The following is a 25,802-nucleotide window of genomic DNA, read 5'->3' as shown; positions in this document are numbered from 1 at the left end:
CATGGAGCAGATCTTCACACTGCAGCCCATGGAGGAGCCCCTGGTGGAGCAGGTGGATGTGGCCTGGAGGAGGCTGCGGCCCATGGAGAGCCCCTGCAGGAGCAAGCCCCGGGCCGGAGCTGCAGCCCGTGGAGAGGAGCCCAGGCAAGAGCAGGGGATCTGGGGGGAGCTGCCGCCTGTGGGGGACTCATGCTGGAGCAGTTTGCTCCTGAGGGATGGACCCCAGGGTACAGACCCATATGGGAACAATTCTTGAAGAGCTGCTGCCTGTGGGAAGCCCACACAGTATCAGTTCAAGAAGGATGGCATCCCGTGGGAGGGACCCCACGTGGAGCAGGGGCAGAGAGTGACTGTGAAGGAGAGGCAGAGATGAAGAGTTAGGGACCAACTGCACCCCCATTCCCTGTTCCCCTTTGCCACTTAGGGGGAGGAGGTAGAAGAGGGTGGATTGGGGGAAGGTGTTTGGTTTGCTTTTAGTTCCTTACTGCTTTAGTGTACTAGTGATAGGCAATAAATTTTATTAATCTCCCTATGCCGAGTTTGTGTTGCCCATGACAATGATTTTTGAGTGATCTCCCTGTCCTTATCTCAACCTTTGAGCTCTTTTCATCATATTTTTACCCTCTTTCCCTTTGAGGAGGGGGAGTGAGAGAGCAGTTGTGGTGGAGATCAGCTGCCCAGCTAGGTAAAACCACCACAAAAAATGCCAACTTAGATATGTGTAGTAAACCAAACAGTGAAAGAATGCAGATCTTGATACGGCTATTCACTTACATGTATACTCTCAGCATATCAGTAAGAAAGTCAGTAGGTACATGACCTAAATGTAATATCTCTGTCATATGACAGAGATTAGCCTACAAGGGTAACTCCGTAGCAGTACCTGTCATCTTTTAATAAAACACAATCTTCTCGTATCTCTCAGTTGTTATTTGCTCAGAATCTGAAGGGACACATTTAACTTATACCTAGAAAGTCAAAGATACTGATTCTAAAAGGACAGAAACCAGAAGACTAATCACAGTGTTGCTTTTGATTTTCTGGGCATTTTAAGGAGATTAATTTCTGTCCTTTATATCCACAAAGACTGAAAGTGAGAAATAGGGATTTAAATCCAAAATGGCTTTGAAATAATGCATGCTGTTATGAAATAACATAATTGTACTTTGACTGTATGTTGTGAAAATTAGACCAACAGGGCATATTGTCTTGTCTGGGAAACCTGACTTTCTATTAGCATGACCCAGAAAGAATGCCACTTTGAGAAAAGCAGCATGTCTGTAAGAAGATAACAGTTGTCTTATTTTGGATTTCTTTTTGCATTACTGGTATGCCTTACATAGCAGGTTTGTCTAATCCTAACTTTGCAGTGACCTCAGCTCTGTAGGCTACAATGCTTTGGAGGTGTTTTTTTTTGTTTGTTTGTTTGTTTTTTGGCCAGTATTTCCTACCTATGCTTCTTTACTCAGTGAAAAGTTCACTGCTGCTCTCTGCAGGCATTGTTCCATCTCTGACTGAATCTGGAGTAAAGAATTCTTCTAGAAACATTCCTGTGTTCTGAGGAAAATCTTTTTGACATTTCAGTGGGGGTCATGACCTTTCAGATTTGTCAAATTTACTGCAAACCCTAGAACTGCTCTTCTAGATCCAAATAAATCCAAAATATCAAAACATGCTTATAAAAATATTATGCACTTTAATACCCTTTAAAGCATATAGTCTTTGTAAATCTTTATATTACTATTATTTTGAATATCCAGTTGCTATGTAATAACATGGTATGAACATCAGCATGACACTTCTTATAGTACATGGGAATGAATAAAAAACAAATGAATAAAAATGAATAAAAAACAAATAACGTGGTTATTTTGTAATATTTACTGAAGTTATTTCATGTTCTTTAATGACAAATGAAGCAATTTTTCCCATTATATTTCTGCCAATGTTTTTACCTTTCAGTTTCCTTAAATTCAGAAAATATTTTGTGGATGATAATTAGGAATTTATAGATATGTTTAGCTTCTAACAAAAATTTAATTGGTTAAAAGCTTTTCTCACCCAATCAGGAAAACAAACAAACAAACAAAAAAAAACATAAAAACCACAGTATCATGTAGTTTTCCAGTCAAAATTAGCTGGCATTGCCTCAGTTTCAGTGAAAGAAAAAAAATGCCAGCTGAGGTGAATGATTAATTATGCAGAAGAAATGCAAGGAAACTGTAAGCTTTGCATGAACAATTTGCAAATTGAAGGTGAAATTTATTCATTCTGTAATTAATTTCTCCACTGTAGTGATGAACAGAGATAAGTGATTGGCCGAAATTCACAAAAGGGGTTGATGACAGAGGTGCAACAGAGGTGATTATCTCTAGATCTTGGCCTGTGCCGTTCTGTTAGACTAGACAGCCTTTGCAATTTACAAGCTATTGTATACTACCTATAGTGGGAATTTTCTGTTATTATCAGCTTCTTCCTACTCACATTTTTTTTCCAGCAAGAAAGACATTAACAGTGAGAGTGATGTCTCATGCATCATCTTCTAGCTTTCACAGTTTAGTGCTAATTCTTTTTTTTTATTTTTTTTTTTTAACTCTTTTAAGTTGTACCAACCTTAGAAAAAATAAGGAGGGTTCTTTCCTTCACAGTTAAAACTAGGAAGCTGTCACACTTTGAGCGTACTGTACTTTCAATTCAACTGTCCTGTGACCTTAATTTGAAGAAATTTCCCATCTTATTTTCTTTACTTAAAAGCAAACACTAATCAAACCCACACTGTATTAAAAATGTTATACAATGATATTCTCTTCTTCAGGGTTCTGTTCTTTTGTCCTCATCTCTTAATTACCAATTCAGCGTATGGCGTTTATGACAAAGTGATTATTAAAAACTATTTGCTAGCTCCTAAAAAACTGTGCTAATAGTCTCCCGTAGGCCTTCATTATACCTTATAACTTCATGTTATGCTGCACAGTAGCGTAATTAAAAAAATGTCAGAACTTGGAACTCTTGAATCCTTCCTTTCTTGGGGATGAGAATGTAGCACGATAAATGACCTAATGAGAGAGTGTACCCAAGCCTCTTGGCTGCTGTCCAGTTTGCAGATAAGCTATAAAAGGCTGTTGGCTGTTTTAGGTCTTCCTTTCTTAGGTTATTTTTATTTATTTATTTATTTTACTTTATTTACTGTCCTGGGGCTGAAATTTTATAGTCTTTTAGAAAGCTGTGTGCAAAATTCATTTCATGCTACATTGTGTCATTTTTGAACGAAAGGAGAAAGCATTAAATGACTGAAGTGTGAATCACTGTTTGGAGGTTTATGTTACTATTCTTACCATATTGTGATGAAATTGTGAAGGGTCAGAGCTTGAAGGTAAATTCACTTCCTAGAACTTTAAGGCTACTTCCTGACCCCTGCATAAATACCTCATTAAAGAAGAAAATATTTCTAGAAAGGTACATGTTATATTTTATTTTGATTTTTGTGTGTGTGTGTGTATCAGTGTGTTTTTCAAAAGCTATGAAATAGTTGTAAGTATCACTCTATGCATATAAAGCCCAGAAAATGCTGGAATTTAACATCTACTTTTCAAATTATATCAAAGTAACAATTCCTGAGCTTCAAGTAATAACAAAGAGAAAACAGTTCACATCTGTTGTTTTCAAAACATGTAACAAAACACAAAATAACACTTTTATCTTTGGGTATGCCTGAGAGCATACAATTTATACAAAAAAGCATAAAGTTGCACATAAATGTAAGTTAACATACAGTCATCTCAAAGCATAGTTTAAATCAAAGCAAGATTTTTCCCTCATCTTATTGAGACTAATCTGTGTAAACCAGCAAGGAAGCAACAAGCTGTGTGTTTTAGCTTTCACTCTATTTAGGTACAACCAAAAGCATCAGTTGCTTTTTTTTTTTTTTTTCCAAAAATTTTTACTCATCAGATTTCATAGGCAGTTTTCTCTGCCAACATTTGTTCATCCATTTTTATTTTGGCATCAGATGCTATGCTGTCACCTAAGCAAAATCTCTTTTCCCTTTCTGTTGAGTCTGCCAACAAGGTTGCTACTCTAATTAGTACCAATAACGATTTTTATGTGTGCATATTTATGATGTGGGTACTTATCCATTGGGCAGCTGTCCAATGCAATATAGTGATTTTATGTAAACCACTAACTGGACATTAGGTGACAATGATTTCTCATCTTAAATACAAAGTAAATTGTAGTATAAGGTCCCTGCATTATCCTGTTTTCTGTTATGTATTTTGCTTATTCTGATGATGTCTGTTTCCAAAATTAGACTTGCTTGTAGTTATCATGTGATTTGAATTGTGCTTTAGGATGCTGTTATCTGGATAAAAGTTGTCTTTTGACAATTAATGTGTTTCTTTTCCAGAAAGCTTAATGGTGAAAGGCATGCATACTATGTAGATGCTGATCTTTTAACTGGAGTAAAAGACAGACTGGCTTGAAAATGAGACATTATTTCAGCGACATTTCAGTAGGATACTCTCAATTACAGAAAGATCAGTTTTCAAGGATTGAGAAGGGGCAACCGTGTCATCAAAATCTGGATGGGAACATTCATTGACTTCAGGTAATTTGCCCCTGGGGTTAGAGTTGAGCACGTCAGCACTCTGAAGTCTTTTCTGCTGGGTGACAAAAGTCATTCTACTGCAGCCTGCAGTTCTGTCTCTTTGGCATTCCACTCAAATACTAAGAGCATGAACTCAAATCTAGGGTGTTATTTCATAACCAAATCCCTGAAAGTCTCCTGACTGATCTGTCTCTAGAATTGTATTTGGAACAGAGGAGCTGGTGATTATTTGACTGTTTCCCAAGGGAGAGGGTGATGGGGGAAGGGGGGAGTTACAGATGGATGGACAGAGGTGGAACAGCTGAATTTAAATGTTAAAAAACAAACAGTTCTGTTCTGCAGATACTGATGATAGTTTGGCAAACTCTAGTGGGTGTTTTGGTTTTGATTTTTTTCTCTCTTCTTCCTTTCCTACTATTCCTGTAGCAAAGATGTTTGCTCACCCGAGGAAATTTAAGACATGCTACTAAGAAAAACAAAGGATGATGTATACCAATAGCAGCCACAATATTTTAGCATGAATGCAGAGTTTTGGTGAATTATCTGGCACCAATGTGTTGTTGCTGTTTGGCTTTTTTCCTTAATTCAAATTGAACAAATGACAGATTTAGCTTTGTAGTTGGGGACTTACGGTAAATTTCAGTGTTAACCTGAGGCACTCTTTTTAACTCTGTTGCTTTGTTTCCTTTACAACAAGAATACAAAAACTGCCTAAAACTGCTGTTTGGTGCCAGTCTTTTAACATCAAACTATGCAGAATATCATTTTATTGTTTTAGAATGTGACTGTCTCCCCCCTTTTGTTTTCCTTTACTTCTAATATAAAATATAACAGTAAAAATATAACAGTAAAACTGTGTACGTGTATGTCTTCTCTTTATAGTGTTCAGTCTCAGACCAAGTTTTCTGACTTTAGGATACTTAGTTATAGCTTATCAATAATTCCTCAATAGTTCCTCCTGTTTGTTTTGAGCATGTCCCTAAGTCCATCCAAATTCTAATGTGACGTAGCTGTGTTATACACATACTGAAATTCAGCATATCTTTGGGTTTTTTTGGTTGATTGGTTGGCTTTATTTTTCTGAGCAGGGCTGTGGTTTACCGTCTGTTTTTCTTTCTTGTTTTTTTTTTTTTTTTTTTTTTTCACGAAGTCTACAAATGTAATTTCTGGTGGTATTTAGATTGAAAAAATATGCTTTATTTGATTTTGTTCTCTGAAAAATATAAATTCTTTCAAGCCTGAGAATTGATCTAAAGCTGTTTTGCTGTTTAGTAGTTTAGCTGTTCTTAAAATATCACCATCACATTTGCCAAATGCAAAATTGATACATCTAATCTATGTTCTTCCAACTTTGTTATCAAGGGAGGAGGGGTTTTTGTGTATTTATTCATTTCCTTGAAATTGCATAGGCATGCACATTCTTATTTAAGTGAAATGGGATGGCACTAAGCCTCCTGATACATAGATAACAACATTGGTATCTGATAGTAAAATCACAACCATGCTGCTAAAGCAAACATCAGAATAAAACCTGTGTAGAAAAATGTTATTTACGTGTGAATGCAGAGAAACATATTGATGGTAGAAAGAAATCAAACAGGTTGTTGGGATTGTTTGTACCATTTCCAGTGCCACTGTTACTGGATGGAAACTAAGAAAAGGAAAGACCAAAGAAAAGGAAGAACTAATAACTTTCACATTACTGTTATTGTGGACATCTTTCATAGAAGAGTTGTTTACACAGTATCATAATTTATATCTGCAAGTAAGCTTCAGGGGTGTTTAAGCCAATACTAACAGAAAAATAACAAACAACTGACTGACATGAAAAGGGGAAAGACAAAGAATAGTTCTAGTGAAGTTAAGTAAAGATATTTTCTCTGTTATATTTGTTTTCATAGCATTATACAGAAATAATACCTTTTGTCCAAATCAGATTACATCTATTCTAGCAAAATTTTTCTGCTTGGTTGTATTAATACAGCATTATCTAAAAATATATATATATATTCTTTCTGTTCATGCCGCTACAAAATATGTTACGGTACTTGAAGAATGCTACCAATAATGCAGCAATCTTTATGGAAGTTTTAGATCTTTTTCATAATCATTGGAGAAAACATAGACAGGTTTGTACACAATATAGCTGTTTTATTGACATCCTTCTTAGTAGTTTCAGCTTATGTGTGTGAAGCCTTTTGTAGGAATTATGTTCTATTATACCATGTTTATGGATGTTTTCTAGGTAACTATAAACTTTTTTATTTTACTGTACTAATACTTACTTTTATCCTCAGAACATTTGAACACTGTTACAAGACTCAATGATTTATTAAAATAAAACAATCTTAGCAGATAACAGTATATGTGCACTCTGGAATAACAGCAATGAATGAAAAAATGAGTATTTCATTCCTTGGAGACTCCTTCTAGGGAAGAAGCATGATCATCCTTTGATAAGAAAGCTTACAGCTTACAATAATTGGGAAAAAAAATGTGTTTGAGTTAAAATCAGATGCCAGAAAGTCATAGATCTCAAACAAAGTTTTTGTTTTTATCCATCATGATAGATTAAAAGAGACTTATAACAGAAGTCAGGACACTTCCTGGCATACACATTGCCAGGATTGCCTGGAGAATTAGAGGAAGTGGTGTTATTGTCAGAGCAGGAGCTCCAGCTGATATGAACATTACTGAGTGGAACAGAGTGGTGACGTTGGTTTTAGAAGAGTGGCATTTTGGACTGGGTACTGCTCTGCTTGATGTTTTTCGAATTTATTTTTTTTGCTTACTACACATACTCCAAAATATTTTGCTTGTCTGTCCTTCGTGAACAGTCTTTTGTTCCTAGCACTGTGTGTTCCTTCACAGCACTTAGGCTGCCTAACATGGGAGCCTCTGTTCCCTTATTGCCACCACCTCCCTCCACTATTTATCTCTATTGCTTCCCTGCTTTTTTACTCAGACACCATTTTTTTGTTGTTATATCCATCCTTTCATGTCTTCTTGGAAACAATGTCTCTGTGTGGGATCTGTTGTCATATTTTTGTCTCCACAGTACCTAGTGCATTCATGATCACTTAATGAATAAATAATAAAAATTTCAAATACGGATGCACACATAGTCACTGTAAGAAAACAAAACAGACAAACAATAATAAGCTAGTACATTTTCAGATTCATGCATGCAGAAATTAGGAAATATTTAACCTATTTACCCTGAAGTTGACACACCGTTGTGCATAAGCATCATTATATTTTGCTGAATTATTTGATTGATGGCACATAATTAGCAGTTTTTTCCTATTTAACAACAATTCTGCTTTAGCATTATTCAATATACAGTTTATGGCCTTGTTTGAATCCCACTTTTAAATCCTGCTTTTTTTATAACATTCTTAAAAACTTCTTTAGTCCTCAACAGTACAACGGCTGAACATTTTCTAAGTATTAGTTGATCTCCTCAACATGTTTCTGAAGCGGGGGCATGATGCTGACCCTTTTCCACAAAACAGAATTTGAGGCATAGAGAGAGACCACACTCTGAAGTACAAGCTGACTTAGTTCACCAAGTACAAGACACAGAGCACCAGACCTCACTTTCACCATTTTTTGCCCTTGTAATAGCACAGTGTGTGCTGCAGCTGTGTGTTCAGCACTTCTTTATAGCAGACCCACCTTTTTAGTGAGAAACTTAGAAATCAGAGAGTGTAACAGGCAAACACCTATGAAATAAATCTGGTTCAAGTGATGTGCTCAGCGTCATGCAAAGATAAGTGACAGAGAATTAGATATAATCTAGTTCAAAGGGGAATGTTTTCACTGTGAGAACTTTTCTATTTTCCCCCCCATTCAGTTTCGTTCACGACACATTTTCTGGCTTCTGCAACATAAAAGGCAATGTTTTCTAGACAACTTTTGCCTTGCCATGGCTTACCCAAAGGCCGCTCCATCTTGTGCAGTGAGGAGGGATGCTTTAGGGAGTATATGAAGGAAAATGGAGAGGAATTAGGACAAACATGATAATTAATTTGGCATCTTTAGTTGTAAAATTATAAATAGATAAACAGTTCTGTCATTTGTTAATTACAGAGTACTTGTTTTTTATTGTTGTGTTTCTGTGTGTGACTTTACAGAGGTTGAGAAATATATCAAACATGGAATAAAAACAAGCAGAAATGGGATCGTCAGGTTCCACACAGCTCGTTGTTAGGTTTGGAGTCTTTGAAAATACCATACTGATCTCTGTTTCCTGAGATCGGTTACTGATGAAGTAACTACTGTGCTTAAACTCTGCTTTGAGTGCAGAGAATGCTAGTAGGTTTGACAGCCACTTTCTGATGTGATACTTCAGAAAATGGGGTCTAATTCCTTTTTTTTTTTTCCTTTCTCATCTTTCTTACACTTCATCATCTTTCTACAAATGCAACTGTTGGCTCTTACGATTGTAGCCAAGTTTGCAACTAGAAAAGAAAATGAAAGAAACCTGGTCTAGTGGGAGGTGTCCCTGCCCATGGCTGGGGAGTTTGAACAAGATGATCTGTAAGGTCACTTCCAACCCAAACCATTCTACTATTCTATCACAGTAGATCCATTATTTTCAGAGAATAAAGTTGCCCACTTTGAAGACAGAGATGACATAAAACCATCTGTAATGATCTGTTTCTCTCTTTCCAATGTTTGAGTTTTGGTGTTTGTTTTTTTTCCGTTTTCTTCTTTCCTCCCCGCCCCAGGTTTCCTTGTTCAATCTGCATGAATTTGTGTTCTAACCCCTATTCTGCCACTGTTTCTTCTTTCTTGGTTCTTTATTAGAAATACAGCTTTTTTTTTTTTTTTGCCTTTTTTTTTTTTTCTTTCCTTGCTGGCCAATAAGAATGCATCCTCCAGCCTCTGCTCCTTCAGCTCCTACCACTCTTCCTTTATCTTAATGCTCGTTGACCTAATCTGTCCCCATTGGTAAGCTTCTCTGACTCAAAGGCCAGCTGTACCCTGTGGAGTTTCACATTCTGCCTTCAAAGCATGAAGGTTGCTTTACTCCTGTGAGAAAATTCCAGCAGTATAATTTTTCCTCATTCTCTGAAATCTCAGTATTATTTTGGCTGAAATGTTTTTAACATTTCTGCCTGGGGCGAACCATCAGCATAGAAAATTTAGTCCTAAATAATTTGTTTGGTAAATTTATAAGCAACTATAAAAGGGCTCTTCTAATGGGAAGTATTAGGCAGTTTTATAAATGGGCTATGATGCCACCTTGTATTAAAGTTACTGCTGCATATATCTAGATGAAAAAAGTGGATGAATGATTGTTTTGCCTGAGATATTCCTATACTATCACTATCAAAAATGCTGACCTTTAAATAGTTGACCATACAAAAAAAAAAAAAAAAAAAAAAAAAAGGAGTTAGTGAGTACATGTGGCTTTTCTAGTGTTCAACAAAGTTAGCCCAATTTAAGGAAGCAAGTGTGACTATCAGAAACTATGCCTGAATAAATTCATATATCTCTAGGGTAAGATTAGTACATTGTAGTTGAATAAAACACTAATGGAAATATACCAAAACTCTCTGCAGGGTAGGGTGTAAGTGCACACTTCGTGATTCTGGAGTTCTTGTTCCTGAATAATTCCACTAGATCATTGTTTTCAGTTTTTACTTCAGAGTTTGTTGCAGCACTCTATGTGTGTGTGCACACGTGCATTTCTAAACTTTTTATATATACACCAACTGTCCTTTATTTCCCACTTTGTGTTTACAGCTTAAATATCAAAAGACAAAATGTTAAAAGGAACTAAAGCTTTTAACTTTATTTTCAACACTTGATATTTTATTCATTATCCAAAAAATAATCCAACTTTAAAGCGATACTTCCCAGCCATGTATTTCATTTCCACATATTTGTGGCTCTTTTCACTATAATTTAATTTATCTGTAGTACTAAGCTGAAAGTGCAGCTGCTATTCTAAGACAGTCTTCAGCTTTCTGCTGCATGCACCTGGTACTTTTAGGAGGAGAAACATAGCTCTTACAGCCAGAAAAGATGATTCCTTGAACTTCATCTTCAGATCAAGGTAAGATGATTTGCCCAAAAGAAGAGCTCCCACTTTTTCACAAATAAATGGGTCAACTTCTAAGACATTGCAGATATCTCAATATTGTCAGTTCCACGTGGATCACTGGGAACTGTGGGAAATGTCAAATGCTGGCAGTGAGATGGAAGCTTGACTTAGATTCTACACTCTCCTCCTTTCCTGTGAAAGGACTAAGAATGAAGTTCTTTGGAAAGCAGGAGCAGATGGACATATGGCAATTCTAACTTTCATATTGTTAGAGCAATGGGAAAGAGGGAAAGAAAGCAATGGAAAAATGTTTACTGTTTGCACTGTGTATTTCTGTGCCCAAGTACAGCCAAAACCTTAGAAAATCATTGTCTTTCCTTGAAAGATAAAAAATCTATGATGGTAGATAAGTTTGTCAAAACCAAATTGTTTTATATGCGGTAGTAGGGCGACTTAATTTTTCCCTTGACATTTTGCTGCTTTGCTTCTGTCTATGGCGATGATGCGTTCACATGCTAGTGTAGCATATTACTGAAATGCTCATTTGCTCACCTACCAAATGGTTGCATTCAGTTGATGGGTCATTTCTGATACCAGTTGCTTATATTAGAGATTGATACTAGGCAAGATAAAGATCTTTGTTGTTGTTTTTGTTGGTTTTTCTTTGGACTGATAAGTAGCAGTTGAAAACAAGCAAATAAACAAGCGGCCTAAATCACTAGCAAAGAAGCAGCTGGTGATTTATCTCGTCTTGTATTAGATTTTCTAATGATGAAATAGTTTTTATTGATACTCGAATCCGCTCTCAGAAATGCAACATTTTTCAGCTTCTGTTTAAGAGATTTTTTTTTTTTTTTTTTTTTTTTTTTTTTACAACCAAAGAAAGTCCTTTATGACACTTTCTGCATAGAGCAATACTGACATCCATTGGCTTAATCTTATGTGCCTATTTGTTAAATCTCTTCTAAGTAATGCACAGGGAACTCTCAACAGTATCACAATGATATGATCCAAGGAGGATTGTGCTGAGTCCAGTTTGCTGTATTAGGAATGTGTAACCAGCACAGATTAACTTGATGGAAAGGAATATATCTGCAAATTGCAAAGTCCAAATACAGTGGCTGAAATAAAATAAATATAGGCATTGCAAGTATCAACTGCGGAAAAAAAAATAAATAGTGGGGGATTTGTAGTGGTGCTGACATTTTTTTTCAGATGACCCCTGGAAATGGGAAAATATCTAATATTATGTGAACCTGTCTTGTTTTATATTAATCATAAAACTGGCGAAGCAGGAGAAAAAAAATGTTTCTAATCTAATAGCACAAGCAGCGCAGTGAAGAAAATAGCTACCCTCTGTGGCTGCATCTGAGCCCTCTGAGGTTGTAATTTAATTTGGCACCATGCTAATTTATATGTATATCTTATAAACATAAGATATATCTTATAAACATCGCCGTAAGATCACTGGTGGTATAGAAAAGTGGTTATATTTAATCAAGAAAAATACACCACAAAAAGTGATGCTGTTCTCAGCATTACCGCGACGAGCTAAGTAGCTGAGGCTGATTACCTTAGACTTCAAAAACAGAGAGCCATTCTGTCAGCGAAGGGAGGGCGACGGGCTTTAACAAAAAAGCTCTCCGTTGCTGTACCCTCCCACTGCATTCAGTTGCAAATCACTGTGTGCTTGGAAAAGCCTGCGCTTCCCTAGTCCCCAGCCTTCCCAGGGTAAGTGCTGCGGCTCCAGCAGCAGCGCCTCTCCCCTCTCCCTTCCTCCGAGTGTGCCTCCGAGTGTGTCCGTGTGTCTGGCTGGGTGGCTGTGCGGGTGCGTGGCGTGTGTGGTGGTGGTGTGTCTTTCCTTTTTTTTTTTTTTTTTTGTTCTTCTTCTTTCTAATCGGGAGCTCTGAATGAAAGCCAGGCAGAAGGAGAGCTCCCCCTTAGCTTTGGTTCCCTGCTGTCCAGAGTTAAGTGATGCTGGGAGAAAAAGCCTGAGTTAGATCCAAGTGGGATCAGTCTTAGAAAATAACAGCAGAAAACAAACAAGAAAAGGACTCTTATAGCTCATTCTTCAGTTTTCTTTGGGGTGGACACTACTTCACTTTGTCAGAAGCAGAATAAAAGGTAGGAGCCTTTCTTACTTGCATTTCCTTAAGCCCCTTGTAGTTGCTGTTGTTATTGTTATTAGAGCATGAACAGCATGGTATTTAATGTAATGCATAAAATTGCTCTACTGTATGCAACTTTTTACATTTCATAAATATGCCTCAGGAGTAATGAAACAAGAGTAGGAAGCAGATGCCGTATATTTTGTCCTCGAAGTAAACCGGTATCATATGTATTGAAGATTGAAATGCTCAGCATGTTATAAATCTTTTTTCTTTTATTTTTCTCTACCAGTGTCAGGCTGTCTTTGGAGCAGCAGTTGCAATCTGTATTCAGTTCTTGCAAATATAATGGGGACAACAACAATACTACTTGAATTGAAAAAAGACCAATGTTTCATAGTGTAACTGTTATGAGCATAGCATGAAACATACACATACGTGCCCACACTTTCTCAATGCCAGGGCAAGTCTGTTACAGCTTTGGCTGCTATTGGTTTTGCCCTGAATTGAATTTCAGAATAATTATATGCACTTAGAGCAAATGTTTCTTTATGAAGGAAATCCCTATGGAGAGGGATGGTGGGTGGATACAGGCAATATTTCAAATATAGGTACAGAGCTATATACACACCAATGGGGAAAATATTGCCAGGTTTGACATTTCAGTAAGGGGGGGGAAAAGAGGGAGGGAGAAAAAATTTAGCCTGCACCTGTGTGAGCATTTATTGTCACTGCTGCAATAAAATCCATATTTGATGTGGTGTTAAATTAATGCAGCACAATACAAGTCTAAATCCATGTTCCCACTAACTATTGGTGGCATTGTCAGCTGCATGAGAAATTTGCAGTAGACTAATACTGTACATGATACTAGTTGCAGCCATAAAAATCTAACAGTCCTTCAGCTTAAGAGAATGCATCTGCACGTGCAATCGGTGACAAATAGCAACCAGCATTTTAAAACTGACCTATCATCTCTGTTGCTTCCACACAAATGGAGCTGTTTCCTATAATCTTCATCTTTCATTTCAGTAAAAGCTTCTGTATTACCCCAACTACATATCCACTGCTTTGAAGGTATTTTTTGAATTATACAACTTGTTGTTTGTATATGTATATATGAGTGTGTATGTGTGTGGTGTGAAGAAACAGGTTTGTTAAGAATTATGGTCTTGGTTGCTTTTTTTTTTTCCTTTTTTTTTTTTTCTTTTACGCTAGTAGGCTTTGCATTTACATGGCAGTGTTACTGGAGGGGGAGAACATGGGTGGGAGACTAGAATGTACTTCTGAATCCCTAATTATTTTTAAATATGCCATGTACCAGGAATATCATGAGTCTGATACATGCATTTATTGAGATTTTCTAGTTAGTCGAACTTTTGTATTAATTGGTTACTTTTTGAATGTTATACTAAGTCTTTGCTATTTTCAAGGAGAAGAAAGAATGAATGAACTTAGGGAACTGGGAAAGGCAAATAAAAAAGACAAGTTATGTTTCCCTGAGTTGAAAACCAGCTTTTTAGAATCAATGTGGGCTTGCATCAGGAGAGGAATAGTTCTTGGATTATAAACTGGTAATCTAGTTTGTGTCTACAGGGGGTCTTCCCAAATTTTTATATACTTTCTTAAACAATAATATGAATGAAAAGGTCATTTCTGTAGCAGTTTTCTGTTAATTTTAGTTTAGCTCCATCTTCATGCTTTCTTTGTGTGTTGCCAAGATGATTTTATATGCTTAAGAAGGAACTTTGTAATGTTTGAGGAGTGTTGCTTGTGATACAGGTATTTAAACTTGAGACTGCTGCTAAGGGTTTTATTTTATTTATTTTTTATGTATTGTTGGAAAATATCTTGGTTGCTTGCATTGCCAGCAATTTATATTTATAATTCTGTAACAGTTAATGTCAAAGAAAATGGCAAGATCCATCTCAGAGGGACTGTATGTGGGAACTTACATACTCTGTGAAATGGTCTTGTTGGTTTCCGTTAGATCAAATGAGTTTATATCTACTAAAACTTCGTATTTGCTTGTTCTCAGTAGACAAAGGATCTGTGAAGAAAGTGGTGACATACTAAAATGTGCTCACTGTAGACACTGTGGTTTCTGTTCTTTTCTGTGCTTAGACTTTATTAAGGAATGCATTCAAATAATGCCATGTCAAAGCAAGTGAGCTCATCATTAATTAAATGTAGAGAGATACTCTTAATATGCACGTATATACATGTACACCAGTATACGAATTTCGGCTAAGTGATATTGGTTCTAAATTTTCCTTGTTAAATAATTAATTGTAAAAGGCAGAAAAGGTTAATTTGAGAATGATATCTACCTCTATTTCTGAGAAAGTAATTTCCTTATCTCAACATGATTTCCCAAGGAAAAAAATGACTGAAACAGAGCCTGCCTCATCTGGGTAGTTCTCTGCAGATAACTTAGTTTCTATGTCTGTTAACCGTATTCACAGGCAGGTTGCAGGTGAACATTCACTACCTTTGAAGTAGAATAATTTTATATACACCACTAGGTTGCAGCACTAGTGCAAAGGGTCAAATTAAGATTGAATACTGTTGAATTGAAGCAATGGGGTGACGTTTCTGACTATAATCATAGCAATATTTTGAATTAATTCATTATTATCACTTGAAACCAAGTTTGTAAGCACCAACACATCTTAATTGGACTTCACAATATATCATTGCTCATATATTTGAAAAATCTGATGCCCAGTTAATTATTTGATATTACATAAGAGACATAAATGAAAGGGAAAGACAGAGTAAATAAAATATGAGTTTAAGAAACATTTTGTGAATTTCTTATAAGCAACATACACATATATTCTGTATTATCATTATTATTTATTATGGGATATTTCATGACATACTAGTTGATGTACCATTTATATTAAGAGAAGAATATTGAAATTCAAATACAAAACTTCTTTTCTTGTCAACAGTTTAAGTATGCCAAAGTAAAATATTATGAAGGGTGATTTCACTGTACACGTGGAAACCACAGAACATTGTAAATTGTTCTGAATAATATGCAACTATCAATGAAAACATGTGCAAACTCAAGGTACACTTCACTGAAACCTTCATTGACCATACTTTATGACACACACTGCACATCCTGCACCCTCAAATCTACTAATGTGGACACTTGCTTTTTCATGAAACATGCTTCCTCTACTGTCCAACTTCTGGCAAAACTTGATTGCAAAAAAACAATGAAGAACAGTATTCTGAATTCTGTCTTGGACTAAATATTGCCCAAAACTATTCAGGCCAAAAGGAACTCCTCTGTTGAATGTTTGTTTTTTTTTTTTTCCTTTCCTGGATTTACACTTCTTCATATTTGAGTCCTTGGCATGGTGACTTGACGAACTTGCCCATATCTGTGAGTTAGAACCTCTACAATAGAGCAATAGGAAGTAATCCTCATCCCTGGGAAGCTGAGTGTGTTATAGTCATCAGGATGTATTGCTGCACACAGGAAAATAAAACAGCCAGATCCAAGCACTGTGTTTATTTTTTTTTCTTTTTTCTTTTTTTTTTTTTTTCCTACTGTGTTTTGATCTGGTGGCCAACCAGAACACCACCCAACCAAAGAGCTATTGAGCTTTTGCATTCTGTTTGCTGGCTTATTGCTTGAGTTTTTAGTATGTTGAGGATTTGCCAAAAATCTGCCAGCTGAGACTTTTAATGCCTTTCTTTGTACATGCAGTCTTCCTGATTATTAAACATCAGAGCCAGTTACATAAAGTGTGTGTGTGTGGAGGAGAAAGGCAAAACAGGGAATATCTTTGCTTTGTACAGGGATTTCATTCTAGCAAGCAGAATACTCTACAGTTTCTCTCAATTTATATCAGCCTTTTATTACAGCACTTTTCCTGTAAGCTCCTACTATCACTTCTTGCCTCTACTAACTTATATGAAATAAAGGTTTATCAGCTTGTTGATAAAGGAGTGTGTGCAGTAGGAGGCATAAAGCTCTAGCAGTATCTCAGAGGTGTTCCCCAGCTTGTACTGTCATAGGGCATCTGATCTGGGATATAAACTCAAGTTGGAAGTGTGCAGTACTACGTCTTTACCAACAGGCTGCATCAAGGGAACACAAAGATTTAGAAATTAACTGGATATAATGAAAAATTATATGGCAGTTTTCCCTTTTAATGCTGTCCCCACACGCACGTCATTCTTAACATGATGTTTTTCTATTTTAAACTTTATTATGGCAACTCTTAATGTTAACTCAAAGTGAACTTTGAAACATACATGTATATCAAACAGTAGGAAATCATGTAAGGCAGAGAAAGCAAGTGTATGTGTGCTTATGCAAAGCCAATCATTCAAAAAATATGTCATGTTGGTCAAAAGCTAGAACTGTCCTCTTCTGTTTTACAACAATAATTAAAAAAACGCCTCTCTGAAATACATTCTCATGAAGAATTATGTATTATGTGATATATATTTCTGTACCTATGTGTATGTTCTTTGATTTTTCTGTTGATATGCCATGTTAGTGCTAGGTCAGAGGTTGGACTCGATGATCTTGAGGTCTCTTCCAACCTAGAAATTCTGTGATTCTGTGATTCTGTGATCTGCTACATTACAGATTGGTTTTATTGTATTATCCCATTTCAGTGTTCTAAATTACAGCATAAAGATCATGATATACCATAACTTAGCCTGATCAGATCATGATCCTTAAAAAAGAATGCAGTCTTCATGAAACCTGCAGTGCTACAATACCTGATTTTTAAGACTTAAGGAATAGATACAAATGTAATTTACTTTATTATGAGCACAACACAAAATGAAACAGGACTGGTATTCCTCCCTTGGTCTCCACATTAACATAAAATAAAAATAGATACTGAACTGTTATTGTGGGCTTGTCAACCACACTATAGTAGTTTCATATGATATTTACACTAGTTTAATGGATGAAAAGGTTATCTTATTAGTTGTTACACTATCCTAATATAAATAAAACATCTGTATGCCTGTGTCTAGGAAACTTGTAGTTGCTGTACTGCAAAGACCACCCTGTCATTGGTTCCTAAATGTAATAAAAATGTACAGCTGACTTTTACTTCTGCTTGGAATAGAGAGAGTTGTTTTTTTTTTCCTTGGATATGTTTCATATTATAGACATGAGACAAAGAAACTGCACAAAAACTTTTTCTTTTGAAATGAGGGTGAGGAAGGAGGTAGAAATGAAAAGTATTTGTAATTGTTTGGAGACAATATTCAGAACAGATGAAGTTTATTTTGCTTCTAAGATTTTTTTCTTCTAAGAAAAAACATCCCTTAAATGTATACACTTCTTTTTCTTGCAAACAGTCACCTGTTATTGTCCTGATGCCTTTTTCTATGGTAAGTAGACTGGGACCATAAATATATACAAGGCCCAAGATGTGGGACTCAGTCAACATCAGTAGTATTGCTGTGCTATATTATTATAGTGTTAGCATATATATGCCTGTGACCTCTGTCATGGGGCAGTTTTCTCCAGGGCTAGGGGTCCTGTAACCTTGCAAAGGTCTTTGTACTGGTACAACTACCACAGATGAAGTCTCCTAAAGGGGAGTATAGACAGACCTTTGAAAGCAGCAGTGGGCAGCAGGGAGAGACAGACCACTTTGTCCATCACAACATTGAGATTTTCCTGGCTCTGTCTATGTGGTTTAATGGGCACAACATCATATTTTTTTTTGTTATGGCTATCATTCCCAGAATATTCTTTTAAAAATATTATCCATCACTAGGCCTTAAAATGCTGTCTGATGTAGTCATGACAGACTTACGAGCTTCAATTATGAATCAGGACTGTAGTGTATAATAATATCTACAAGTTCCTGCTTTCTCAGTGAAGAACTGTCCTGTGTTCTCCATATATTTTTCTACTCCTTGGGTAGAGATAGAGGGGCCTACACTTCTTTTAGTCTTGGTTGAAATCTGTGGATAGTGTTGCAACAATTAATTTGAAATAAAAATGGCTTCTTTCTATCCTCAGGATGTTTTTTGTATAAAAGGACACCTGTTTATATTTTTTAAAATATATTTATTTAAAGTCATGTTTTCATGTTTCACTTGTCCCTGGAGAAATATGTGAGCCTCAAAACAGCAAAGTGTGAGAATAGAAGTTTCTATTTAGGTCCCTCCCTGTTTTCTTGGTATATCCCTTGAAGATTTCCAATGTGTCATCAGTAAGTCAGTTAAAAGTAGATTTAGATGTCATCAGTTTCTATACACCATAAAAATTGTAAGTAATCCATTCACTGAAGATGCTAATGAGATGAATAAGATTTAAACCTTAAAATATCGTGTTTTATGTTTTATGTTGAGTCTAATCACAAGATAACCTGGATTTTCAGTAGAAGATTGACAGTTGTTAGGAATAATTGCAAAACAACACAAATAGAAAGAAAAAGAAAAGAAAAAAACAACATAATGTGTTTCAAAGAATAACTCCCAAACATGACAAAATGAAATAAGAAAACAAAAATATTTCAGGTCTTATTTTCTACCTGTAAGCATATTATAACCAAATTCCCTAAATATGTTACTGCCATCCCAAGAGCATCTTTTAAACACTGTTTCTGTCTCCTAGTTCCTCTTTGGGATAGTTACCACAGCCTTGTGGCAGAAATATGTAGTGTCCATAAAAAGTAGGACAGGAGTGTGATTTTTTTCCTTTTGTTGGATGAAGATTTCTGCCATTAGCATGTCGACATGTGCTCTTTCCCTTGAGTAAGAGTTTGGTGCCCGTGGTCAAGACAGCAGTGAAGCTGCCACCTTGGTTAAAACAAGTGAATCGAACCCCAGGCGTATAACGTTTGGTTCTCTCCATGACTTAATAGCTGGGCACATTTTATTGACAGTTTTTGATTAAGAACTTTCAGGCTTTTGTGTTATCTGTTACTAGATCCATTTTTTTCTGGTAGTTACATCTGTGAATGGCAGATACACAGATATAGATAGATGGATTTTCCTTGTAATATTGTTCTTTTATAAATGATACACTTTTTTTCTTGTTTACAACTTAATGCTATCAAATTTCTCTTCTCAAGTTAATGAAGTAGTACCTAGATTTGAATAATTGAGAAAATCTTTCTTAAGGTGGAAATGTATTACTTTTAAAATTTATTTATAATATTTAGAAACTTTAACGGAGTAACAGTCATTCTGATGATGAAAAGAAACTGATCTCTTTTCTAAAATTAAAGTATGTGTGTGATACAATGTACAGAATGGAAAATGGAGAAAAAAATCATACATCCCTTCTTCCTCTTCCTGTCTTTGACAAGCAAGGCATCCGAACCCATTCTGAAACGTATTTTTTGTGCATGTATTTTAATTGTGATGTGGCTTCCTTTATGTGAGCTCAGAAAAATGAGAATTACAAATGAACAATGAATTAAGACAGTTTATTATAGTAATAACACCATTAAAGTTTTGATGAGCATAAATCTTCAAGTTAATTCAGGAATTTATAATGTGAATGAGACAGGTCACTGGGCTTGAGCTCCTCTAAATTGGCTACCTAAAATATTGTGACAAAAAAGGACAAATCAATTATTTAAATTCTGAAATCCATAGTTGTTCAAAAAGTTACAGTTTATTTTCAATTTGTTGTATTCAGGTGTTTAAATTATACTTGATATGCTTAGAACAGAAATTACAAAAAGCCATCAAGGAGTGAGTTTGTTAGGTTTTCCATTCTAACAACACCCGCTTAGCTGGAGTTAAATACAAATAGAGCTTAAGGTAGTTTGGCCTTCTAAGTTACAGGATAAAAACAAACGAACAAACAGCTGTGTTAGCACGGGAGCCACTTGCTACATTTCGGGTTATGTATATTCAGGAAAGAAATTACCCAGCTTTTCTCTCCTCCATGGCTGCAGCCATCAAGATCCAAGTACCTGCACATAAAGTCTGAGCTGTTTTGCCAAATGTACAGCCTGCAAAAGTCAGGTCTAATGGGATAATAGCAGGCTAGGTGGATCAGCCCCACAGCTCCCAGTTAGATGGTTCCAGCCCAGTCTCTGGAAGAGCACCCAAACAGTCTTGTCTTGCAAGAGTGTATGACTATGGCATCATTTTAGCGTTGTGACTGGTTCCTTGTTACTCCTCTGTGTATGCTCACTGGAGTCCATTTGTAGCTCTAGCTAAAATCCCCCATCCCCTCCCCTTGTGTTTTTTGTTTGTTTGTTTTTGTTTTGTTTTTAATTAAAAAAGGGCACAGAAGTAAAATCATGCTACTTCAGCACTAAAAGATTTCTGGAGTAGTTCAGAAGCTATTTTGTTCTCATTAGAGTAGATTAAAACTGGACTATTGGATAGCAAGCAGGACAATAACATAAAAAATGTGTCATAATGGCTTGATGACTGCAAGAAAAAAAAATGATTATTTTTGAGAATGAAATTCTGTTTAAGTAAAGAGAATTCATCTTAATGATTCCAATGTGTAGTCAAGCACTGACTTCTCCAGAGTAGCCTATTAATACTTTAAAATATATGAGTTAAAATGAAGTGATATATGGAGAAAAATAGTTTGAAGTTAGCTAAATACATTTCTGTACAATCAGAAATACTAGCAACAAAGCTCAAGATAATACTGACACAAAAATAATTATTTTTATAATGTTGGTATTGTTCAGAGTCTTTTCTCTTTAAAGGAAACAATTACAATGACTTACAGCAGTTTGCTGGTGAATTGGTATTTCTGTGTTGTGAGATGCTTGATGCTTGGTTTCTTTCTGACTGAAGTGTTCTGTGAACACTTTTTAATATCGTTTTTTCTTTGTTTTGTTTGTTTGTTTTCTATACATAAGTAAAATCTATTACACAAAATAATCACCAGTGAAATAATCACCAGTGAAGTAACTATGGTTTGAAATGTTTCCTCCCACAGAAGCCTTTAGGTTTTTATCTTGTTTTGTGTTTACACTGTTACTGCACTCTGACCTGTTCCTATCATATAATAGGATATAGTAATCCTATTATATGATATATGATTCTATAATAGAATCATAATCATATAATAATCCTTAGTGAAGGATGGGTTTTTGCAGTGGAAATTGAAAAGCATTCATCTGACAATGAGATATCTGATACACTAGAAATACTGTTTCTTCACTATCTCTCACAATATAGCTCATTGTATCTCCCACGTGTATCTTTTTAAGAGCTTCCTAAATTTGAGATTAACTTTTTTTTTTTTTTTTTTCTTAATTGCAACTGGGAAGGAAAATGAAGTGGAGAAAAAGACACATTCTTAATGAAGAAACTGATGAACTTTGATTAGGTTTTCCGGTTTTCTTTAGGGGAAACTATAAGTTGTTGATAGGTTTGGATTTTTTTTTTTTTTTTTTTTTTTTTTTGTGTGTGTGTGTTTAATTTTTATTCATACATTTGAATACCTTCTCACTTCCCTGTCTGGAAAAAGAAATATATCATTCTAAATTCTCATTCCTTATTCTTCAGAATTTGTAGGAAACCTAAGCTTTAGTTAAACATTATTTTTCTCAATATTCATTAACATGGTAAGTCTCCACATTTCAGCAGTTTGTCAAAGTAAGCGGAATGATGTTCGTTACTTACTACTGCAAGTAAAATGTTGATGACTTTTCTTGTGCAATTCCTTGAAAAGTTTGTTCCAGTTTTTTCAGATGGGAATCTTAAGAATGCAGATACTTTTAATCTTTTGGTGCCATCTTGTGGCAAGACGATAATTATATGAAAACTAGTTACTCTTTTCCAGCCTACACTTCTATGCCTACCAGCAAAATACTTTGTTTTGGTGACAGATATGTATGAATTTTTATACTGAATGTAAAATATCAAATCAAGTCATGCACAGGAAAAAATCTTTTTGGTTGTTTCTTTTTTGATCTTTTCATGTACATTACTACAAATATTGATTTGTGAGACTTGTGAGAAATCTCACAAAAATTTGTGAGACTTGTGAGAAATCTCACAAATAATGACTATGGTTACCACATAGAAATAGATTTTTAGTCCTTAACGCATTAGAACTCTGTAGAATACTTAAATGCTTTACTAGTTCAAGGCAATAGTCAACAGATTTTTATTATATTAGTTCATTAGATCTCTGTAGAATATTTTAATACTTAGGTAGCTCAAGGCAATGTTCACTTTAGCATCCTGAAATGTTTAGCTAAAGCCAGTATCCATGCTAGCATTCTTATTTTTAATTTTATTTTCTGGTTTAGGTTTGGAAAAATTCATACCAGCCTGCATGCAATAAAAGCAATAACAGCACAGGAATGCTGTTTATTTTCCTGGTATTCTCACTGCACTTCAACAAGATCAGTGTTTTTGGTTTTGAGCTAAATGAATACTAGTTTAATACCTGTGTTTTTGAAGGTAATGCTTGTAGATGTTTGCAATCAGTACAGATAACATTCTCACTCAATCTCATACAGAGTTTTCTGTGTGGTAGTCCATATTTGCTTACTGATTTGTCTCTGAGTTCCAGTCATGCTGAAAGTCTCTAGATGCAAAAATATTATTCTTTGTCAGTAGCTGGAAAGGAAATCAAGATGTCTGTCCTGTTTTCACTTAAGCCAGTGATTCTTATTCTTTCAAAAGAAAGGATTATTATTTTCTCTTTCTTCCCTCTTCCTTCCCTCTTCCTTCTTTTCCTTTTTTTTTTTTTTTTTTTTTTTTCCTAAAAGATATTTATTTAGTCTGGTCCAAATAATGTGTAAATATCTTTATGTCTTTGAAGATCAGTTGCTGATTATAACTTAGTGAGATTATAATACCCTTTTATTATAATACTCTTTTTTTTTCCACTTAAGGGGTCTGAAATCATATAAGAATTATAAGCTCATATCTTAGGGCCACAAAACACTGAAACTTTGAATTTCAGTCCAGTACTATAGCTACAAATATTAAAATAAATAAATAAATAAATAAATAAAATCTTACAAGTGTTTTTTTTGTTGTTGTTGTTATTCTCCTATCTTTCAGAATAGAATTTAGTCATCCAAATTAATCCTGACTGAAGCAGGACATACTATCAAAATGAGTACCAAATGAGAACACTTTTCAGGTTCTGATATTTAAAATGGAAGTAGTGTTTCAATTGGATATTCTTACATTGGAAGATGCTTCCATCATTTTCTGTACACAAAGGCAATACTGTTTCATTGTGCATGCTTTGTAAACAGAACAAAAATATGATAAAGATGCTAATAAAAAATATGGTTTCCAGTAATTACTGGATATATATTAAAATGTTGTCACTACAATGTGTTTTGTAATAGGCAGTCACTAGCTGATGTACAGCTGCACCAGCTAGTGAGAGTGATAAATCAGTCAGTTGTCAAAGGGTTCCTTTTTGATGGTGAGAAACTGTGATTTTTCTGATTAGGGTTAGCTGGGTTAGCCAGAGATAAAAAAAAAAAAAAAAAAAAAAATCATGCTTGTCAGCTAAACCAGAAGGAAGGATCACAACATTAATGCAATAGGATATAGGATATCAACATTTTTGTGTATGAGCAAGAGCTGTGTCCATTCAAATTTTTTCTCCTCACACCAGTAAAATTCTCTTGACAATTAAGCTCATTTGAATACTTCACTCTTTCCGTATTTTGTGGTGTTTTGTATAGTATGCTTTACATACAAGATTAAAGTGGTAAGTGACCTACTGAAAGGAAGAATTGCAATTGTTTTTTCCAGTGCATTTACTTGGCATGAATATCCTTATGAGAGAGACAGACCTAAGTCTAGGGTATAGACTTTTTGATAAAAATGGTATTGATAAATGGTTTAATAAAAATGTCATTGATGGTGATAAAAATAATATTTACATAAAATAATATTTAATATTATACAATTATTATTAACATAATAATATAAATACTATTAGCATAAATAATGCAAATATTGTGACATATAGAGTATACCAATATTAATTACATTGAAATCTAAACTATTATTTGTATTTTTGTGCCTTTTGCAATGCATATAAAACCAGTTTCAATATGCTTCTATTTCTGGCTTTCTAGATCTGATAGAGACAATTTCTAGGCCTGGAAGAGATTTTTCATTTTGTAACATCAGAAATACGTAGTCAGTATATCACAGAACAGCATTTTTTGTCATTTCAGGGTAACTTGTCTATAAGAATGAGAGGTTTAAAAGCTTTCTAGAAAGCTTTCTTACCAAAATTTCAGTTTCTCAACATCTTATTCTGGATGAATCATTTTCATTTGTGTATGTGCAGTACTGTAATTTTCTTGAGGTTATATTTAATGCCAACCTAGGGCAGAATATCTCTAAGAACTTTCAAGAGAGGAAAAGTATGCTATGCTCTGTATATTAAAAGTCTTTTTTTTTTAATTCAATTTTTTTCTTAAATGTGTTTACCTATAAAAACTGGAGGTGAGGCAGGACAGCATACTTCAACTGAAACATGGAATGAAATAGGCAACAAATCAAGCACAGATGCAGAACAATAATGTAGCACATCATAAGTTTATCAAAGAGAAGGTCCTCAGTGAAAGGCTGTTGTGTATATGCAGCACAAAAAGCAGAAATGTAACTGGTAAGCCAATAGATGTTGTGAAGGAACAGAGAGGGAATTGCTTGGATTAATTGGTATGTATACCTGAAGGACTTCAGGAAATCAAATGGATGCTTATTTGAACAGAAATGTGAAATTTGAAGAAAAGATGTTATAAAGATTGCATCTCTTAATCCATCTAGGACAAGAGGAAATGGCCTCAAGTTTCACCAAAGGAGGTTTAGGTTGGAAATCAGGAGAAATTTCTTCTCAGAAAGAGCAGTCAGCCATTGGAACGGGTTGCCCAGGGAGATGGTGGAGTCACCTACTTGTGGGTTTAAGGAGAGGTTGGACATGATACTTAGGGACATGGTGTATTGGGTAATGGTGGTGGTGGGGGGGAACAGATGATCTTGTAAGTCTTTTCCAATGTTAGTGATTCTGTGATCTTAGAATACGCAGCACCAGCCTTCAAAAACTGAAGTGTTA

This window comes from Aythya marila (assembly GCF_965140915.1).
Source record: "Aythya marila genome assembly, chromosome: 2".
Taxonomy (NCBI): Eukaryota; Metazoa; Chordata; class Aves; order Anseriformes; family Anatidae; genus Aythya; species Aythya marila.
The sequence above is the reverse complement of the archived record's forward strand: the minus strand, read 5'-3'. Positions refer to the sequence as shown.